Genomic DNA, 23,787 nt, shown 5'->3' with positions numbered 1-23,787 from the left:
GGCAGTGCTCTAAGGCTGTGCCCGGGAATCGCAGAATCATTTAGGTCGGAAAAGACCTCTGAGATCACCGAGTCCAACCTATGACCGAACACCACCTTGTCAGCTAAACCATGGCACCAATTGAACTAGATGAACTTCGTGCAGCTGAACGCCTCCAGGGATGGTGATGGCACCACCTCCCTGGACAGCCCATTCCAATGTCTTCACTTTTTCCGTGAAGAATTTCTTTGTAATATCCAGCCTGAAGCTCTCCTGGTGCAGGTTGAGGCTATGTCCTCTCATTCTGTCACTGGTTGCCTGGGAGAAAAGGCTGATCCCACCCGGCTTCAACCTCCTTTCAGGCAGCTGTAGAGAGTGATGAGGTCACCCTTGAGTCTCCTCCTCTCCAGCTCCTCCTCTCTAGCTCCCAAAGTACTGATAATAAATGATGGAGAGCAGCTTAGTGCCCCAGCTACCTCAGTACCCTTGGATAAAATCCCATTTGATGCCTTAAACTTGTGAGTCTAAAAGTGCTTTAGGAGCTGCTCAAGACTCTAAACTCACCCACAGCAAGGGTAATAAGAAGACCAGTTGGTTCCACATGCTGCAAATTCTGCAGGGTCAGAAATGGAACCAGTCGTGGCACAAACCTGGTGGTTGGCCAAGGTCGCCAGAGCAGTCAATGGAAAACAAAATGACAGGAAACTGGAACCCTTTCAGGAGGAAAAGACATAAGCTTGTCTCAGTCCCTCCAATAGCAACTTGTAGTGGCATTGCACCATTAATTACAGCCACTTGTACTAAGTTTCTACTTAGGAAGCTCCTAAAATGTTTGTGTTCTTGTTTGTATACACAAATCACCTGGCAGGCTGCTGATTGACTTGGTGTCTGTACGTCAGTGGCACTGGCACTGTGTGAGGGCAGAATAAACACTGTGTCTGCCCCATCTCATTTAAAAGATACCACTGTTTATTGCTTAGCTTTTGCTCTTTCATCTTCAGCTCCTGAAGGTATATTTAATTTTCCCTAGCTAGTGTTACTTGCTCTGTGAAAGATGTTTCTGAAGATCCTCACAATTCAGGTACTCAGCTCTGTTAGTTTCCTTTTGAAAGAAATCTAATAAAATCACCTTTTAGTCTAGGGACTTTCCCCCCCTCCTCCCCAAAAGTAAATGTGTTTAAGACTCTCCTCAAGGGTAAATGTTTTGAAGCTGTTAATGACCTGCAGAGTTCTCCTTTCTTAAGTGTTTGATTACAGTTTTCCAAATAGTACATAACTGTTAGAGACTAACAATCAGGATGGCATATTTTTTTCCCTCATACTGTGGAGGTCATGATGTGTGACCTGAGTCAAATCACATGTAGCTGACTTTTTCTAAGCTAGCCTTCGGTTTCAAGTATGGGTGTACTTTGAACTTGATATACGACTTTTACTCATGATTACAGATCTAAAAGCCTAGCATTTCTCAATTTCAGAAACAACCTTTATTGGCTTACAGTTCTAGCAGACCTACTTAAAGCAGGTATTTATTTGTGTTTTAGCCTCTCAGCAGCAATTTCCATCTCTGCTACACTAGACTGTGATGGGAAATTATTTCACATTTGCAGAAGGCTTTAAGAGCACTCTCCTGAAGATGCTGTAGTAAATACTTCTGTTGATCTATATCCTTATTTTCCCCTAATCAAGCAAAACTCATGGCTTAAAAGTATGTAACTTGTTAGAGACAGTATTTTGAACTTATAAAGACAAACTGTGAGCTGAGTTTTGCTCTGAGATATAGCATCAAAGTTTATGCTGTGAATAAGAAGAGAATTTGGCTCTAAAATGCTAGCATTTGTTTTGTGAAGTTATAGGAACACTTTTTTTAAACTGAAACCTTACAAACACAACAAATTTAGTGTTGTTATTTGTAAAGGCCAGAAAAATCACGACAGAAATGTAACGTAATGAATATCAATTGAAAGTTTACTGTAGTAGTATTGCTAGCACTAAAGTAATGAATCTAGAGAGGGCTCCCTAGAGAACTCATTTAGTTGGTTGCTTCAGATTTATTGTTTGACAAACAAGTCCCTCATGGCAATGCCCTCTCTAGCATTTTATTATTAATGGTAAGATGAAGATTTTTTTCCTGGCTGCACTTTTATCCTTGGGTAAAATTCTCATGTTCTTTCCTTTAGCTTATCTTCATATTTTCTGCTACTGCCTAGAAGTTTAATTTTGCTTAATTTCTTTATACTGAATGTATGTCAGTTTTAATAGACCAGGCTTTTTAATAAAGTCGCATTGGAGCTTCTGAAAATGCATGAACATTTTTCAGTTTTGCCTGAAGACTGCAAGAAGGCATCTTTGCATTCAAAGATGGATTGCGTACTATAGGATTAAATACAGACTCCAGCAGTATTCTGTGCTTACAGAGAGTGGCATAGAGAAATTGTAACCTCAGTGATTTATGTTTCTCATCACCTCTCTAAGATACAGATCACAATCCATGTATTGTGTCTACAAGAGTGCAGTTTGCTCTGTCTCTCTCTAGAAACCTATACCTCCGGGTGTCCTCCTTCCTTTTTACTTTTCTCTTTTTCTTTCTCTAGTTTTTCTCTCAAATTCCTAGCATTCATCTCAGTGCTCAGGTGAGCTAAGACATAACCACTCCCCCCTTTTATGAAGAGCCCATCACATAAACCTCTCTCTGTCCTATAGGTGGTGTTATCTTTTCATTACATATGCGATATGGTCTATTTTCTTACCGTGTTTTTAACTGTTTCTTCTTTGTGATGGATTCTTATTCCTGGAATTGTGATCTTGGGGGATCAAGGTGACAAACATTACAGCTTTCGTTGTGGCTCAGTGTTATGCACTTTTCTACTGTCCCTTTAAATGTAGGCACATTTATGCGCTAGAAAAAACACTAGGCCCTTCTTATGAAATACCAATTCATGGACTAAGTTTTCAGACCACCAGATCCTCATGTTTTGTTTGCAGAATGATTGCCTGTTGTAATCTGTGCTTATGTGCTGTGTGTTTCAGCATAATTGCAGGTTCTCTGATGTGTTGATACAAGCCTGAACAAGTGTTTTGCACAACTTTGTGGTGGAAGGGAGGAATGGTGTTGACACAATCAAAGCTGATTTTAATATACTGAGGTGATCACACTATCATTTGTATCACCAGTTTCTTCTTCTTCAGTTGTGCAACATTCTACAGTCTGACCAGCACAATCATATTTTTTTTCTTTTTCTGTGATGATCATTCTTGCATCTTTGCAATAATTTCTGTACTCATTGTGTTGGGTGTTTGATTGTTTTTCCTATAAATTTTCTAAAATAAGCTTTTTGTAATGTTACTGGACTGAACTCAGTATTAAGGAGTTGAATATTTGCAGTTCTTTATCATGACAAGGCAGCTGTTCTCTCTTTGATGGAAATGTTTATCCAGAAAACAGATGTGTTGTGTACTTTATTATTCAGAACTTGATTTCCATGACAAATGGTTTTCCCCTTGAAAACAAGTCCAATAAATCCTGCAAGACTTACTTTGTGATTATTTTAGAATGGTTTTTGCATTGATGATGACAACCTGTTTCAGATATGTGGGAGAGGGATTTACATAGCTTTGCTGCTACAGTGTAGAAAACTACAATATTAGCAAAGGGCATTAATCACTGATGTCTTTGGAACCTCCTGTTTACATGGGACCTGTTTTTTTCTCAGCATGAAAAGTAAGCTCAGTTCCTGACACTCAAGAAGGAATTAGACTTGGACCTATTTACTTAAGCAGAGTTTTTTACCAAAAGAGAAATATAAACATGGGACTTAATCGGGAGCTAACAAATTATACTCCACTTTTCTTGGCTGGATTGCTGGTTCATTTTCATGCAATCATACTTCTGGAGGAATAGCCTTTTTGCAGCATTGTGCTTACTTTGGATCTAAAATACCAAGTTCTTGGTCCACAATCTTCTTACACTTTGCCCTAATGTTCCATTCAAAAACATCCCTGTTACTTCAAACCACTGCAGTTCTTTTACCATGAATGTAAATTAATGTATCCCATATAGCTGCAGATTATCCTCATCTAATAAAAACATAATCTCTTCTATCTTGAATTATGAATCTTTCCAGAACTCTCAGCATTCAGTAAGGTTGGACAATACATACAATTTTAATCAAGACCCTATGTACTGAACTATATGTTTAGGCCTATCTCACTGAAATATTTTCACAAAGGAATATCTGAGGGGCTAAGTCTCCTGTCTGGAAACTACTGTAACTAGTTAGGCACTATACTATTGAAGGACTTACCTCAAGTGTACCATAAAGTTAGCTGTCACATTGTAATTTATTGCTTAGTTCTTCTCCCTGTGTGCTGTAATGTTTCTCAATATTCACTGTGCAGTCTTTCTGATCCCTCTGCAATACAGTTGCAGGAGGTGCCTGTGTTGTGCAGGCTCTAGTATAATTTTCTGTGGGTAGAATGTGGGCAGATTCCTATTTACTTTGGTCATCCACTATTTACTTACAGCATTCAGACACTGGAGAAGGCTGTTTACACTGTAGTCATCATCATCATAACTTTTGTACTTCTTATCACCAGCACTTAGCTACTCTTACAAGTCACAGTTTCAGTGACTTAAACTACTTGGCAATCTTATTTTCAGGCCTCTCTCTCTAACCAGTGCATTGGTGTTCGAAATTGCTACACTTTCCTCATCTTGCTTGGTTAATTGAATAAACATTTAAACTGCATAGGAATATTATTCTAAAGATGTCTAACCAGAACAGAAACAAAAGTGCAATTGCAAATATTTTTTTTTAAGGAAATAACATGGAAGATATTTTCTGGAGCTTTACATAGTAACCAGCAAATCTATGTATTTAGCTTTTGCAAGACCTGTATGTTTTCAAATATATTATTCAAATAATAGATTTGCAACCCCTATTAACAATCTGTGGAATGTGTACATTCTCATCCTCCTGTTCTAAAATGCTACAAGTATTTGTGAAAGGTTACATATCATATGTCATTTGTCAGTACTTTGGCAAGATATCCATTGAAATTAATCTGAAAATGTAGGAAATGAGAAAATCCTGTTTGAATGCATCTAAAATGATATGTTGGGTTCCACTGGTTTTTCACACTTAAAGCACTTGGTAAAGAAACATTATTGCCTGGAATTCAATTAGGAGATGTAGTTACAGAATCCTTATTTTGCATGTGAATCAAAAAATGGCAGAATTGATGTTAATTAAAGGAATTGAAATCTTCTTAAGCTGGAGTCCCTTTTATTTTCCTGAACCGTTAAGTGATGCAGGTGTTCATTGTGGGTTCATCAGACCCTTTTGCCAAATAACTGGCATTCCTCTTTTTGTGCTTCCACTTGAAATTAAAAAAAATGTGTTTTGGGCTATCATTTTAAAGTTGAAACTTTCAGCAAGAATAAGCAAACACACTACTGAAAGGAGCAGTTTTTCTATTTTCCTCAGTCCCTCCCAGTTCACTCCCAAGCTTTGTTTTCTGCTGACAGGGCTGTTTTCATGGCCGTGCATTGACCCGGCTCAGGGAATCAATCTGAGTTACAATTAACCAGGTAAAACCCAGTAAGTAAATGAATAATGGTTAATTGTGACCCAGATCAAACAACTTATCCTTTTTGTCACACACATGAATGCAAGCTCATGCTGGTGCCAAGGAGGGGCCTGACAGGCAGTGGGATTGCTTCTTTCAGCAGCAGTTACATTATGATATTAAAGCATTAACGCACTGCCTCTGGGGGATTTGTTTCAGTTTCTGTCATAGCCTTGAGGGATTTGGTATGCTTTCTGTCTTGGGCTGTTTATACTCCTAAAATGTTTTATTTTGCAGGAAGCACTCTACCTATAAGTAGGTACAAATGTGACCGTTACCTGGCTCCTCTAGAGGAAGCATGTTATGAAGTGACAGCAATCTGCATCAATTAGCATGTTAAAATGAAACTTGACAGAGAGCTAGGGGAAGACATTAAATCCCTACGCATTTTTTTTGTTGACAGAAGAAAGTGAAACTATGAATGGTTCCAGTAAGCAAAGACTGCATCACAAGCTTTGTACTCTATCAAACAATTGTTGTAGTAAAGATTTTTCTCATCAAGATTTTTCTCATGAGATTTTCTGGGCCTTGAGGTATTGTAAGTGGCAGCATTCTCTGCTTCTGCTTGTTTGTGATCACCTTTGCACAGCCCACTGTGCAGTGCTGACACCGATATTTGTGTGGGCATTCAGTGAACCAGATCAAAGAACTGATGCACTTAAAAAATAACCCACACAAGAAAACCCATTAGCTGGACCAGTTTCCCATTTTGATTTACCCTCTCTACAAAAATAGTGGAGCTGACACAGCTTGGAGCACAGTCACGCTTTGAGATGGCATGATTGCTGAAACATTTACATTTGGACTGCATCACCATGTTTAGTAACACTTAGTTCCTTCATTATTTCACCTTTCCATGTGGTGACCAGTGTCAGCAAAGGAGTTTTAGCAGTAAATTATAGCTGGGTTGGAGTTAAGTACGGCAGGGCATTCTGCTTGTACCCAGTGTAATTTGAAGACTGGGTCCTGCTAATTCATTTCCTCGCACAGCCCAGGGCTTGGATGACCTAGCAGACTCCAGTCCACCATAAATCTGTTGACAAGGGTATGGTGTAGGTCCATCTCAGAGCTTTGCTTGAACTGCTTGCACAACTCAGGTGTCAGAGACTGGTGATTCCTCTTTAAATTTGAGCTAGTGATTTTGTGGGGTGTTGATGATGTTCTTGGAAGCTACCCTAATACATAACATTTTTCCTTTGTAATTCTTATTTGCATTATTTAGGCAAGTTTAGTTTTGAAACTGTTGTCAATTTCTGTCAGTATGTATGTCTTGCTTTAACCCCAGCTGGCAACTAGGTAACACACAGCCTCTGACTCAGCACACAGACAGAGAAACTGATGGGATGGCAAGGAGAATTTAAAAAAAGGTAAACCCCTGGGGCTAAGGTAAGAGCAGCTTAATAACTGAAGCTAATAATAATGATGATGATTGATGAAGATGATGATGATGATGATGATGATGATGATGATGATGATGATGATGATGATGATGAAGGTGATGATGATAAGGGAGAAAACAAAAAGAGAGGTTAAACCCATGAACCAGAGCAGAATATATTTGCTCACCCCCCACTGACCAATACTCAGCCCCGAGCAGCGATTGTCTCCAGGACAATTTCCCCCAGTTTATATACTCAGCATGATTCTGTAGTGTGGAATATCCCTTTGGTCATCTCAGGTCAGCTGTCCTGGCCATGCTTCCTCCCAGTTTCTTGTGCACCTCCTCCCTAGCAGAGCATGGGAAACTGAAAAATCTTTAACTTAGGATAAGCACTACTTAGCAACAAACATCAGTGTGTAATAAAAATTTGTCTCAATCTCAATCCAAACCACAGCATTGTGCCAGTTCCAAGGAAGAAAATAAACTCTATCCCAGTTGAAACCAGGGCAATATATTTCATGCACTGCTCTTGCCTCTTCCACTGGCCTAATAAGTCTTGATGGACTAGGAACAGTAGGAACACAGAAGGAATGATACATGCCAATGGCAAAGGTGTGCATAAGGACATCATGATATTGAGTGACTGGATGATAAAAAGTCAGATTAATTCAGTCTAGAAAATTTTGTATGATATCCATTCTATTTTTAATGATATGCTGAGGTATTGAGCTGTAATAATTCTGTGATAATATCAGTTTTGTGCTCAATAGCAATTAAAACAGAGCTGAATCTTTCTATCTTTGTAATCTGCATAAATTGTGTCAAAATGCCTCTATATCATATAAATCTTATAAGGTTAAGGAAATAAACCTGCTACCTAGATGCTTTGATACTAGAGGGATACTACTTTGAAATTATGTGAACTAACCTGATTTATTTAATTTGTTTGAAAGGTATCATTTTGGTTTTAAATTGGATTGATAAGCAGGTGATATAAAAGAATCTATTAATCATTAGAATAATAGGAGTACTTTCCTGAGGGAAATCACCCCCACACACACACATCCCCACACATCCCTTAAGGAGTCCTGTAACTTGAGAGTCAATTTAAGTAAAAACATATTTATTATACCTGGTCAAAATTTTGAAATCTTTATACTTAAAATCTAGTGTCCCCCGTTTTCTCTTATGTATATTATCTCTTTTCTTCCTGTAAGTTTTTCTTATCTACGTCTTATTTCCTTTTCTCAAATTACCCCCTCAGTCTCTATTCTCCTGCCTCTTCCCTGCTCCCCACCAACCCAGCCTCAGACTTCCTCCTGTGTTACTGGTTGCTTTAAATAATTTAATTCAATATTTATCTAAGGCAGGTTAATCCACATAGCTGAGCTACATCTTTTAGAGAAGAGTGTTTATAGAAATGCCTTTTCCCAATTAGATTTTAGAATGTTTTTGTTTTCATGCAAGTCCCTAGCTGTTAAACTCACTGAGAAAACCTTTACATTATGTTGCTGGAATGGAGACCATGGCATTTTCCAATTCTGTTGCATGGAATCACCACTAAGGAAATCAGGAATCTTATGACTATGAATGAAGTGAGAACTTGGGCTCTTGATTACAGAATGAACCAGGGCAGTCCTGGGGCCCTATAATGCCCTGTGGAAGTATGCTCTCCTTATGGAGAGAACCTGAGCATAACCAGTAAATGGCCTTAAATTGTAGCTGAAATGAAAGTCAAGACTGTTTCTGCTCAAAAAAGAAACCCAAGCTGCTTAAAATGGAATTGGCATAGCCAAGAGTAGAAGTTGTTATCGTCCTTCAGTCTAACAGCACCCATTTTGTACCAATAAGTAAAATTGTTTCTTGAGCAAGGTAAAGTTTGTTGTAAAACATGAGGTCTCCTTCCTGCACATATGCACTTAATCTGTGCATCCCAATAGTGCTATAAGCCCTGTGAACCACAAGTGTTGCCTCATGCTTAAAGGGGTAAATTGTGCCTTTTTTGTGCTGCTGCAGTAAGTCCATAGAATTTTATTCTCTCTGTTGTGGTGGAACTGCTCAGTTGAGGAGAGGATAATGGTCCTCTTCCTTCAGTATGCAATGAATACCCTTTAATTGTCCAGTGCTTTTAGTCATATGTGGAGAGTGCTTTGCAGATATTTCCCTTAACATTAAAATATCAATTACTTAGAAGGTGTACTTCCTCTCAGAAGATTTAAACTAGTTCATCTTTAAAGACTCTAAATATGTCTGTTGTTGATTTTGGATCTGTTTTGGCAGTACACAAAGAAAATAGAGTGTTATTTTATGGAGAGAGTACCTGATATATGCAGTTATGGCCATGATAGCAGCTTTTTTATGTATGGCTCCAATTCCTACGATGGCCTAGAGACCCTCAGCAATGACAGTGATTCATTGCTTTCAGTTATGAAAGCTGTTACTGGAACATCTCAGTGCTCCAAATTATCCTAATTACTATATCACTGAAAACAAAATTGTGAAATTCTTGCAATTAAAATAAAACTTTAGCTTTGATTGAATATGCTGGGATGATATTTTTGAACATGTTAAGTTGGGAAATAGGAATTGCTTTTGCAAAGTTAAATGCAATCCTAAAGAGGCATGCAATGAAATTGTACCAAGATTGTTTTTAATTCCTAGCAAGAAGGTGTCCAGATCATACCGGTCACTGGCACCAGTTGTTATGCTGGTAGACAGCAGCAGGCAGCAGAGAAGCAAAAGAATGAACAGACATGAAGAGTGAGCTGATTTCTACTGCTCGTATATTGGAAAAAAGAGAATGATAGAAAAGGTAGGGAGAGAAGAGATACCAGGAAATTACTGAAGAATCTCCTACTATGAAAGAGAAGGCTAAATGATGAAACACAGAAATAAAATGAAAATAAGAAGGATATTGTGGCATTATATATATATATATATCTCCTGCTAACAAGTGAAAAAATTGTGGTAATTTTCTCAAACATTTCTGCTTCATAAAGAAATGTGCCATTAATCTGGGTTAGAAATAAAAGTTAAAACATTTCAGAGCATGTTTGGCTTGTAAAATATTTGTCATGACTATTGCTTTGAAGAGCATGTTCACAGTATGCTGTTGGTGTTTTACATCTCTATAACTAGATAGTAAAGCTGCTGTAAAACTGAGCAGGAAATAACATAAAATTCTATAGCCTTCAAATTAAATTCTTTACTAATTTCTCCATAGGGATTTATAAATAATGTGTACACTAAACTTTTAGAGGACACTGGAGTGTAATACATGCTAATTCATTTTTTCCCTCTTCTCTAGAGAGAACTCAGCCAGTTCAAATATAGATTTCAGCTTCTGGTAGACTTTCCTACTTGGAAAAAAATCCCACCTCCCACGCAGAAGGGACCTTTGCATGCACACACATGTGACTGTGCATGAATCCCGGCAATAACAATTAGTTTCATTCATCCTGCATTTAGGAGAAAGAGTAAAAGCTAGGAAAAATAGCTAAATCTATTTATTAGTGACTTTAAATTGTTGGGTTTTTTTTTAATAGAAATTACATTAGATAATTTCAGAGGACAAGAGTCTAGTGCAGCCTTTATCCTGATCAGAAGAATTGTTGTAAGCAGTTGTCTGAAATACTTGTACCAGCAGTGGCGGAGTCTGGAGCAAATGCTTGCTGAGGGTGTGTTCAAAGATAAATTTTCCAGGAGTTTTCTGTGTTACAAAGCTCCCTACAGCTCCTCCTCATGGTAAAGTACTGGAAAACGAGGGCAAGGAAGATATTAAGGCGGCGTCCTTTGTATTGGACCAGCACAGATAATAAAATACAATATAAAACCGAAATAAAACAAACCTAATCAAAGGATTCATTCTCTGTCGAATAATTAAGCTGAGTACAGATAAAGAAGAGTGTTGTAGATACTTACTTTCCTATGGAATAGTTTTCTGATAACAAGGTGCAGTGCAATCTGAGTAAGTAAATGAAGCAAGATCAGAAACTTTAGCAATTGGTCACATTTGAAGCATAAATTCTATTGATGCTTAACTCTACATCCAGGGTTTAGTAGTCTTTGGTAACCTGGAACATAGCAACATGGATGTGTATTTGTAATATAATTCCCCTTATCCCTACAGACAAACACAAGCTGTAAGGCTTAATCCACGCTTCCTTAGTAACCAAAGACTCTTAACACAATTGAAGAAATATAGCACATACCTATTGTTTTATAAATAAACACGGTAGCCATCTTCTTAGAGTAAGGCCATTAGGTGTACACTAAGTTAATTATAAGGAATTAAATGTAAAGTTGAGGCAACCTACTAATTTTCTTTCCACTAGTCAACCTTAAAATTATTTTTAGCACCCTTTACTTCACTGTTTATTTGAACAGTGTAAATTTATAGCTAATACAGCTCTATATTCTGGGTAATTTACTGCAACCCAGCCAGTTGCCTAAGACTGTTACCATGGGCCAAACCTGCAGAAATGTCACAAGTCCAGCTTTGCTTTTGCATAGGGTGCAAGCTGATATAGATGGCTTTTGCAGAGCAGGAGCTGTCTGGATTGAACTGGAAAATTTCTGGAGCAGAAGAATTGCTAATGGCTTTCACTTATATCAGTTGTTTCAGTTGTTGCACTTGTAGCGAAATGGGTTCAGACTGAAAAGGCTGCATTACACTTTAGGAAGAAATTCTTTACTATGAGGGTGTGTGGCTCTGGAACATGTTACTCAGAGAAGTTGTGGATGCCTCATCCCTGGAAGTGTCCAAGGCCAGGTTGGAGGGGCTCTGAGCAACCTGGCCTAGTGGGAGGTGTCCCTGCCCATAGCAGGGGTTTTGGAAGTAGATGATCTCCAAGGCCCCTTCCAACCTAAACTATTCTATGACCCAACAATATAGATGCTATGAGAATTCCTGCAAATTTTGAGACAAAACTGAGGAAGCTCCAGATTTGCTTAAGCCCAGAAGAGGTCTGCTTAAAAATTCACATGCTTGCCAAGAGTGGAGTGTTTTCATTTTTCCCTTGCGCTACTGATGCAATTTGTAAACAAGAATGCTGCAAAGGCTGGTCCCTGCTTTGCAAGTATTGATTACAAGCCAGCACACTTTCTGACTGAACTTTGGTTTAGTTTTTCCCTTGCTCCATTTTTTTCTGGTATTCTATCTGGGATTTCATTCCTATACTCCTCTTGATGGAGTGTCTTCAGAAGCGACTGATTTTTTTATACCTACTGAGAGCAATTTATCTGGCATACATGTCTCTTCCACAGATAATTCGAGGAGTTAGGTTTCCTCACAGTGTTCTTTGGCTACCATAAAGCACAGGAACTGCTTTAAGTATTATAGAAGTGTTACAGATACCTTTGCTATGCTTATACTTGTAGTATCTTTTTAATTATCCTTTTTGGCCAAGCATTTAATGAAATGCAATTTATTGATGAAGCTCTGCAAAAATGTATTTATCATATTGTAATCTGCAGATGTGCTCTTAAACTTTTGTAAGTCTCTGTTTTACCTGTCAGCACATTTTATTGCTGTGTCCCAGCAAGTATGGATTACCACATCAATTCTATGTTTTTGCACTGCTTTGATTTGCCAATGACCTCTACAAACTGCAATTTACTATAACAATATTTGTTCTTTGGCTCAAACTTAGGCCAGCAATAATACCAACCTGGCCAGGGGCTGGGTTTAGCACAACTTTGCTAAACTTTTCTTTGCTGCTCTTTTTCCTGAGGTTGCTTCATTCTGGGTCTTTAATCACAGTCTGTAGAAATTGAGCCTACTCTGGGAGGAGGAGAGCAGTTCTTGAAGCAATGAAAAGGACATTAGAGCAACACTTAACATGGGCCAAACAAATCTGTCTTGTTTGAGGATATCACTATTTCCTGACAGTCCCTTTTCATTCAGATGAAGTCCAAACTCTTGTAAAGTTCTAGTAGGTGTTTTATTATGACATTTTTCTTTTCTTTCCAGGCAGATCTGGAAGATGTCTTCTCCTTGCTCCAAATAAAAATGACAGGACTAGTATCACAGGCTGTCAACTGCCTGATCACTTCTTGCTGGATCCATCCAGTTGTTCTTGAATATTTTGAGCAAGGTCCCCAAATCTTCTTGATCTCTTTGAATCACAAACCTCTGTCATCTGCAAGAGCTCAGAATAATTATCCAGTTGCCTTGTGTTTATCCAAATGTCCAATATACAAATACTCTGGTGTCAGCAATTCTGTGATGCTTATCATCTTAAAAAACGAAACCCTTTTAAAATCCCTAAAGTCTGAGAAACCTTATTACCATCTGGACTAAAGGAGTACTTTCAAAAGGGCTTTGAAATACAGTCTGAACCAAAATCTTTTATTTCAATGCACGTAGGCAACTGGATGTCAAGCTGACAAAGTTATTATATGCACATTGTAGACAAACAGATATCCTGGGTAGTTCAGCTTGTCTGGCCCTCTCAGTAATTACACTTGTAGCACCCAGTTCCTTTTATTAAATGCCTCTACTCGTACAATCATGATGGGCGTTATAGCAAGAAGAAACATCAAAAATATTAGGTTTTCTAGCCACAATCTCTTGAGTAAACAAAGAATGCTTCAGTAAACATGGTCTGTGAAAATGAATAATTCTGAAAGGTGGTATTACATTTTTCTTGGTAGATGTCATCATAAGTACTGCCGATTCACTGAAGTACCCACTTTGGGAAGACAGTATCAGTGAAGTAATTAATCCTTCATGATTCCTTTGTGCCTTGAAGCTTTTGTTTCTTGTCTGACAAAAGAAACATTCTGTCCCTGTGTTGTTGTTTCACATGAAATTTGTCACTTCCTAGAAATTTATTCTTAGCTGGAATTGTAGCTGCCTTGCTCTTTTGACACAATGATATTTGAACCTCTTTTCACTGAGAACAGGGGTGCAGCATTTTATTGAATCTGTTTTATTTAAGTCTAGTTCAGAAGTTCAGACTACATATCAATTTGCAATGTGATTAAAGCTCTGTGAGCTCTTCAGAGGCTGTCCCATAAATTAATGCTTTGGAGGAACACTAGGTGGACACCTGGATCTTCTGAAGCTGTGTGAATTTGATGTTACACGTTCTCATTTAGAACAGCATGCACTAGGTCTTCCTTTGTTTCTATTTCCATACCTTTGGCACTTACCCTACAAACCTGCATTGAGTACTACTGTAAACAGCATCAATTACTTGTTAGTGTTATGGAAATTATTGCAGTACTAGTAGGTTCAGGAAAAACACTGACTTTACCAATTTTGCTGACCATTTCACAGAAGCTGCTCATATGGAAAAGCCACTCTGTACAGTGTAAGCCTCTGATCACTCTTATAAATAGACTTTAAATTGTTGGTGATTTTTATCACTCTAAGGGACTTGATCTTGGCTGTGAAAAGGCAGCCCAGTCTTCTGTCACACATGATGTCCTGGTACAGCCAGGACTGATGGGGTGAGGAAGAAAATTGTTGGTCCATTAGTCTCTTTCCCCTTGTGAGTCCTCAGCTGCAATAGCTAGAGTACTGCAAGGTAGGGACTCTATTTGCAGTGCAAAACAAACACAAAAAGCCAGCCTGGTTAGATGACCCACAAGAATCCTTTGCTGTTTGCAGAATCTTCTAAAGATGAACTCAAATTATCTAGCTACTTCCTTTTCACATGCATTTTAATGAAGTCATGTCTTGAAGTGTTTCTGTGAGCATCTCAGTAAAACTAGCAGACCTGGGAACAAAATACTAAATTATGTAAATAAATTCTGAGAGGCACACTTTAAATATTTTGCATGTGCAAGCTACAAGAACTTTATAGCTGCTTTTCAGTTATAATACCTGCTTTTTAGTTCTTAGATCTTTGATAGAATGTCACGGTGTAAAGTAAATGTGGTGGATCTTCTTCGGAGTTTATTACACACATATTTAATACAGGAATAAATTGTTTAAACTTTGATAGAGTCATGTGGAACACATCCAGGTTTCAAAGCATTAGAGATTCTCTCAAGAGAAATACACATGAAGTACAAAATATTACACAAGTCAGACTTCATGAAAGGTCATTTTTCTTATTATTTATTTGCAGATGCTTAAAAGTGTTGGCAAATTTATTCACATAGGTGAAAGGAGAGACTAATTTATTCAAATGTTGCTCAGAATACTGCTGGAACCAAAAGATGTTCCATTCAATGTACCTCCACAACAAAGTGGGTCTGACATATAGAAACAGATGAGAACATAGAGTCTTTCATCAGTGTTCTTGTAATCCTGGGCTATTTTGATTATGCTTGAATAGATTACATAGCTGTAGACCATTTTCTTAAACACTGAAGTATTTGGGATGAGAGGGACTGTCAGTACTGCTGGACCACCTCTCTGGTGACCTGAGTAGTCTCATCTCCCGATGCAATAATTATTTTGTTGCTTCTCTTCTTAATGTAGTGGCATTTTAAGTAGCACTTGCCAAGCTCATACCAAATAATTGCAAATGTCATACCAAAATAATACAAAACATACCAAATAATTGTAAAAGAAACAGTTTGTGAAAACTTGTGAAAAGAGGAACTGACACCTTTAGAGACAAACTGTTTTCACTTTCTTCATCATCCATGAAATTGTGCACCTATGCTTGTAGAGAGTGTGTAATTTTTTTAAAGGTGAGGTTTGTTCCACATGACTATGTACCACTGAAGGCATGATGAAACACTGGCATTCTGGTGTTCCAAAGTTTTCAAAAATGGAAAGTAACCTTTCTCTGGGTCCAAGCATCTACTGTAAAAACTGAAGTACTAGTATGTCAATTCTTCAGTGGAGATTAATAAGAACCATCTTCCTCTATCATGAAGAACAACATAATGTTCTTTCTTATTTGTTTTTATGTTATTTTTGAACAAAACCACTCAATATAACAAAGATCAGTTTACTTTCTCTGGCAAAAGCAACCTGTAACATGGTCATGTTTTTGTGCTTCTGTGTCTCTTCAGAAAAGTGATTAGATCTGTAAATGACATTATTGGGCATTATTTGCATCACACATATTTGAAGAAGATTATTTGGATCAATCTTCTGCTTAGTGCAGCTGAAACCACTATCTTTGTGAAGATGTGAATGGAGCAGCTTCTGGAGTCTAGCTGAGCAGAGTAAAAAGGGTCTAAAATGTCACCTATAAAAATATAAAAATAGAAAAAATTATGAACATGCGTTGCTTAGTATTATGGCAAAGCTTAGGAACCTCATTCCTTGTTGTCCTGGGTGCTGTCCAGGAAAACCCACCCCAAAACAATGAACAAAGAGCCTTCCTGCCACAAAGAGCTTACAATTTAAGAGACAACAGGGTGGAGAAAGACAGTGAGGCATAAAGAAATAAACAGCTGCCAGTGAATTCATGGGAGACTGGTACGGTTGTCATTGCTGGGTATTTAAAGGGAAGTGGATAAGAGCATGGCTTCAAATCCTCCAGTGCCCTGTTCTATGAAGAATAAATATATTTATGTGACATGCCAAAATTGATAATTCTTTCTTGCAAGAGCTGATATAAATTCCACTAAATAATGAAATCCATACAAACATGCTATACAGCCTTTGCTATTTCTTCCATTTTTTTAGGAAGGAAAAGAAAATGAAAACATTTTCTGCTGCATAGGGAACCCTCCTCTGCAAGTATTCAGAGCCCTGGGACTTCAGCCTTACAGTAGCAATATTTACTACTGGTGTTGTAGGACTGAGTATCTCAGCCCTTGGAATACTATGACCTGAGATGATGTAGTTTCTTGATGTGGTCAGCGGTAGCTTTGTCTACAGTGATCATAGAGCAGCAATGTTCAAGATCCTGAATGGGGTGAGATAGGCAAAGAGCAAGGGAGAGATTCAACTTCAAAGTGAAGTTGGCCTACTCATGGGGATCTGGTGGGTGAGATCCTGTGGAAGGCATCACTGAAGAGCAAAGGAGCTCAAGTTATTACTCATAAGGGGCAAAATGTTGTCCATGCCAGGACTTAGGAAAATGAGTACATGTATCACGGCTTGACAAAATAGGGAACATGTAGCTCAGCTCCAAGGCAAAAAGAATGTGTGTAAGAGGCAGAAGCAGACTACAAAGAAAGAATATAGAGGCTGCCACAATGGCATGGATGGCAGCAGGGAGGAAAAAGTTCAGCAAGAGCTAAAACAGACAATAAACATCAAGGGCATGCTTATCCTAGTTTAGCAGCAAAAAGAATAAATGACGAAAATGGCCCATGGCTGAAAGTGCTGGATAAATTAGTGGCAGAAGATTTAAAAATGCCTCTGTCTTTATCAGCATTTCCCAAGCTTTGTACCCAGAGACATGTTCAAATAGGAAAGATAGTGTTGAATGGCCAATTGAGAATTCACTTGAGAAATCTCGACCCATAAAAATACATGGGACCAGATGGGTCAACTGTTGTGTTGTGTCTGTAAGTTGGACTGTTCTGTTCCCCCTTATCATGTAATGGTTCTGTCCTGGTTCTCCCTTCCCTCCTTTATGCTGCCAGTTATCCCAACTCCTCCCCAGTTGCCTTGGAGATCAATGTACCCTTTCTCAAATCCCTCCCCAGTGCCCTGTCCGTCACTCGGCGCTCCCACCCTTCTCTCTAGAACTCTCTAGAAATTCCAGCTAGAGCATCGAGTGATTGGCTCAGGGGCTGGGGCCCACCCTCAAGTTATCCCCTTTTTGGTTTTCCCTAAGTCAATCTTTTGTATCCCACTCCCCTCTGAAACGCTCTTCGTCCAAGGACGGACTCCTCCCCTGTGCCCCTCCCTCCTTATAAGCTGTTGCAACCCCTCTCTCGTCCTCTTCGGTTGTCGGTTTCCCCTGGGGCCCAATAAACCTGGATTCACCACAGCTGGGGAGCGCTCGCTCTCTTATTTCTGCTGACTGTAACCATAAGCCAAACCAGGACCACAAGGTAGTGCTGCTGTCATAGCACAGAGCATTTGCCTCAGGTGCTGTCCTGAACCACAGAGATGGGGATAGTGCCCCCGTACTGCTAGCAGTGCTGGATAGCTAGCCGGGACGTCCGAGAAGGACAATCAGTCTTTCTCCAGCTGCACCGCTTCAGTCAACCTTGCTTCCATCTTTTGGAAATTATGGCTCAAGTCCCCTTGGTAACCAGTCCTCACCACATGAAGGAGAAGAAGGTCACTGAGAGGAGACAGTGTGGATTTGTCAAGTGTTATATGCTTGACCAATCCAATTCATGTTGTAATGAAATGACTAGATCTATGAATGAGGAAAGAGCAACGGATGTTGTCTGCTTTGACTTCAGCAGGATGACAAAGCCTTGCACAGCACTTTTCTGTCCAGGTCACAATATTACAGTGGCAGAAATATCAGAAAATTCTAATGGTTTCAGTTCATTCTTCAGTCAGTTTGGGTGTTCCCAGTAGTACACCTTCTGCAAATGGCCTTTATACTGTCCCATATTCCAGTTATTCCTACCTCTACAATTAACATCAGGAATTTATTTCTTTTCTCTAAAAGTTCCATTTCAGATGTAATGATACAAAGTAGCCTAGTCTGCCCTGGCAAGTCATCTCTCCTCTCTCCTTGTCTCCCTTTCTATAAATAGCTATGGGGGTTTTGTTGGTTTTTTTTTAACCCCTGTTGCCTTCTTTCTGAGTTGTCATTCTTATATACTCTGGTTCCACTCGGTATTGATTCGTGCAACCCATTGGTAGCATGCTCTTCTGTGAACTGCTGTGTTGCTTAAGCAGTAATTAAACTCTTACCCCATGAGGTTAATTTTCCCCTACACCAGTTTTTCCACTGGTGTCATCCTGAGGTAGACACCTTGATCTTGTCGAATGCAAGTTTGTGTCATCTGTATTGGCAGAAAGAACTGAAAAGAAGCTGCAGTTTCTCAAAGCCCTCTCTGCAAAGAAGTACTGGCCAAATATTTTGGATTATGCAACATTCATATCACAAAAAGATGATTTTTGTGTCTAAGCTTGGAGGGGAGCTTCAAGAGCATGGTCTTAGAGGCTGGCCATGGGGTTCTCCACAGTTTGTAACACAGTACTTCAAATACCTATAAGGGCTTAAACTTAGGTTTGTATTTATTACATTTCCTTGCATATTCAAGATTTGGTGCAATGGTAGATCTTTGTCCTTTTATCTACTTAATAAATGCATCTAAAATTCCTTTAAGTTTGCAATTTTCCTTGATCTTAATTCACACAGAATAAAGGAACAAAGTATTCATGAATATCTTATTAAAGCTTATTATAAATTAAGAGTAACTTACTTAAATTGTAGTGTACTGTGGACCCTTGTAATCATTTATGCATTATGTAACAGGATTATTTTTTGAAGAAAACAGTTCTCTTCTGATGGCTCTTCACTGTAAAGAAAACACAATACTCATATAGCTCAGAAATGCCTCTTTAGATGCTTCACCTTTAAAGGGTTTTCACAATTCATTTTCAGGCTGAACTGTAGCAGCATCCCTGTTTATAAATGTCAGCACAAATTTGTCTCCTAAATTAATTTAATTATCTAAATATCTAAAGTAATTTCACACCTGCAACTCTTACCTAATTCGCAAAAGGCAACATAACTATCCTGGCCACAGTCTTCCAAACAAACTATGGCTCTTGGATCCAGTATTATGGACCTAAGTATTAAGCATTATTTCCTTTTCTTGTCTTGGTGGCTATATAATAATGTTACTTTAACATCACAACATCTAAAGGAAAGAATACTTTATCATCTCAAAGTATATGAGTACCCGATTTGAAAAATTGGTTGACAGACAGAACAAAAATTGCACTATTTCTTTTTCTGCTTCCTGAAAGACCAAATGCAGAGATGTATCACATCACTGTCACAATGGATCATTTTAATTGTGGTGCTCAACAGTGATGTGGTATTGTTATGATTACACTATAAAAGGCTTTTCTGATACCTTCCTATTTTTAACTTTCAGTGACATTTGAAGGAAATTCTATTTTTTTTTTTCAAATCAACATTTTTAACAAAATGAAAGTGAAAAGAAGGTCTTGACTACATTGGTTTTGTCTAAAGATTTTGGGGGAGGTAGGAAGGAAAGCAGATGAACTGGATTTAATTAGATTAAAGGGTTGCTTAAATAAGAATGAAACAGACATCTTTTTTTGCCTTTATTATCAACAAGCAATCACTGAGTTTTAAATAAGAGAGAGGCAATGCATCTTCCCAGTCTTGCCCAATGAACAAATGAACATAAAATGGCCATCAATAGAATAATCTTGAGGTTATCAGGAATGCCTTAGCAGGGCACTTGAACACATTAATTTATGATGTTCCATCTGGTCCTGTGTTTCTCTGCTAAAGGAGATGAGAGTTTATAATCCTCCTCCTGTCTCAAAAAACAGTGCTCCTCCTTCTTAATTTCCTTCCTTCCCTTCCTCCCTTCATATGTGCCCTGAAGCCTCTCTGCTGCTCTAGCTGGTGCCGTAAGAACTTGCCCTTCCTGTCTCAATCTATCTCAACCATTGGGCAAAGGAGTAAATCATGGCAGAAACTAACTACCTCTGAACTCATTGTGGGTGACTCAGGGTTTTATTTAAATAAAATTTGCAGGACTTTAAGTACTTTAAAAATCTTACTTCATGTAGGAAGGTCCTTGTGAGCAGACCAAACCTTATTTTTCCTGAAAGCTGTTTTTAGAATTATGAAAGTTAAGAAGATGCAAAACACTTTATAGGAATCTGAGCTGCAGTAAAGCGAGGCTGGATACATGAATAAGTAAGATCTATAGTGGGAGGAGATGCTAAAAAAGCTGTGGGACATGTGTTGCAAATAGATCAATGTAAGGACAGTCCTATTTTCTCCTGAATTCTTTTAAAGTTTCCTGGAAAAAACTGCTGTTGTCAACTGACTACCACTGTGGTAGGAAAACGCTGTCTCAAAATCCATCTGGATCTGTAGCTTGCTGATATCACAGATAACAACACAGCAGTCTTCAAATTAGTCCCTTGAGCCACTCTTGTCTGCAGGCTGCATCTAGAGTACAGACATTAGCTGTGTAGCTGCAACACAGAGGTTCTGTGCCCAGTTTTCCTGCTGTCTTGGGTGGGTTTTGGCTCAGGTTTTTACAGACCAAAGTTTAAAATGTCCTTTCTTAATTTATTCACTCTCCTTTGACATTTTCTGTTAAATTGTTGAGATTGTTCTCATGAGAGTAGTAATTGCTACTTCCTGAAATGACAAGAAAGTCTTCTTAACACACCAATGCAAACTAATGCCATTCTTAAATGTGGGATTCATCCACTTTTACATCAGGTACAGTTTGATGATGGAGCTGTGTCTGACAGGCACAAAAGAAACAATGGGGTAAGGGATCCAGTTCAGCATTCTGAGTGGTGATGAGGCAAAAGACCAGGCTCAGATGGTTTGTATTTTATTATAATCAGTATTTCTCCAGACACTCTTGCTCACTTTACCGGTCAGTAACACAGCATTACTGAGACTGAAGGTGCTCTGTGTTGTAATAGAGGTCACAGGCACTTTCCCTGTTTCCTTTGTTACTGACCATGGTGCTCTGTTGTGCCTGCCTGGAATCCCAGCAGCCTGGCCTCTAATACACTCTTGTGCTCTTTGCAGGCCTATTGATTCCTGGGGGCTCTTGTTCTACTCTACAGCCTGCACATGAGAAGGTAGGAGGCAGAAATAAGGAGTCATTCTGAGGGGTAGTAATCCATCAGTGCAAGTTTGCAAGTAAATCCCACAGAATCACTGCATGGTTAAGGGTGGAAGGGACACCACCCACAGAGAGATCCAGGAGGAGCAAAAGATGTAAATATTCAGCTCCCTGTTTTGTTTTCTAAGGTTTGAAACTCTTTCTGAGGGCTTTTGGTGAGTTTCAAGGCTGAAATATTTCCCAGAAGGTAAACTCTTTGCATTCATACCAGTTTCCTCCTGCTGTAGCTTTGACATGGTATATTGGTGTGTCCTTCGCTCGCACATGCCAAAGATCATTTGATCATTCCTGAAGTACATCCAGGCTGGTTAAGAAATGCATGAAATATGATGCTTGTTATGACACTTAGAGCTGAACTGTCCTTGGCAGCTTCTTCATGTGCTGTGTAATTTCTGAAGAAGAAAAAAGTAAAAGAGAAAGAGAGACTGGTTTTTTGCCAGTATATCTAGGAAGAAAAGTGTAATATGAATCAAGAGGAAAAAACTTTGTTTCAAATAAAAGTGTGGAGAGGTTGATACTGAACTCAAAAGACATGATTGTGGTCTCACCTGCTCATTTTACATTCCTCCAGTTGAATTACACATCACTTCTGCTGGGAGAAATGTAATCAGGGCCAAGACTGTGAGAGCCAGAAGATTTTATAGTAGATTGTCCCATGGTTGCAATCAAATTATTGTTTAGCTTTCCAGGAGTGTTAATATTTTTGAAGCCAATTTAAGGTCGAATTCTTTGGCTTCCCCAGTTCTTTGACTTGCCCTCCAAAAAGATTATATAAATGCAACTAAATAGAACAGCTTGTACTGAGTTCAGCTATTGAAACCTCTAATAACTGTATTTTATATGAATAGTTTTATGAACAAATCACAAACCAATTTGTGCCCTTGCATCCTTTTTGAGAAAGCAAGAAATGGAATATTGCAGATGTTAAGCATTTGTGCTTTTCCCTAAGTCAACTGCAACATTTTAAAGTACGGTAAATTTCAAATGCATGTTATTTTGTTTCCCCAGTCACTAGTTGGCAGTGAATGCCTTTAAGAAAAGCATCGTGAAGTTCAGTCACTAAAAGTCAAGTGTACTAATGTTTTGTAAACTGCAGGAGTAATTTGAGAGGGCATTGCTCTGAAAACAAACTTCAGAGGCTGAAAGAAATCTCCCACCTATAATTGCAAAGCCTGATGTTCATTAATAAGGAGGGGACTTCAGTCAGTCCGTTGAGTATTTTGTAAAGATAAATCCACAGCCTTGTACAGGACCCACAATTTGATACTCTTCAGTTTTATTGTAAATTTTGCTCTGCCAGCTGAAGTCGAAGTGTTCTTTTTGAAGGAACCTCACTTAGTAAGTTTTGTCATAAGATATTGTTTACATGGATAAAAATATATCACGATATTTTGAGGAGAACTCTCAAAATTTGTTAATATATATTGTTAATATATATTGTTGTTTAACCATTTGTATTTCTACTTAATATTTACTTAGAAAAGAACAAAAAAAGAACAAATTATACTTTCTTTTCTTTCAATTAGAAGTTCAGTATGTTGTTTCTGGTCTAGATGTAGTCATGCTGTTGAAAGACAATGTATACTTGCTTAGATGTGCTTCTTTTTGTCCTGATTACACTTCTTCTGAAGTCAATGGATGTTAGTGGTATTAGCAACTGCTTTTGACAGTCTTTAGGAGGGATTTGGAAATTCATTGCACAAGCTTGGTAATCTGTAGTTTAGAGTATATTTATTAATCAGTACACCACAACGGTGGTATAATTGCTTTTTCTGGGCAGTTTACTTCTGCTTTGGCTTTTTGCTGTTAGTGGTAAATTGCAGGAGTCTTTTATTTGCATTAACAATGATCAGACTCAATTCCTTCCTGAAAGAATAAATTCAAATTAAAACAAGATAGGAAACTTAAGAGACTTGTTATTTTATAATTTATGGGAGTTCCATTCCAGTAGAATCCAGCCGCAGATGCTTTATGGTTTTTCTCTCATCAATAAGGGCATTACTGCATACCTGTGATACAAAGTCAGCAAGCAGACCTAAACCTGGATATGAATGACATACTTCTCATCCATAGTGCTCTCCACAGTAGTCTCCCATCAGTCTCAAAAG

Source organism: Agelaius tricolor, unplaced genomic scaffold (assembly GCF_023055355.1).
Source record: "Agelaius tricolor isolate 1412-34295 unplaced genomic scaffold, bAgeTri1.0.p SCAF_2, whole genome shotgun sequence".
NCBI lineage: Eukaryota > Metazoa > Chordata > Aves > Passeriformes > Icteridae > Agelaius > Agelaius tricolor.
Note: the sequence above shows the minus strand (reverse complement) of the source record.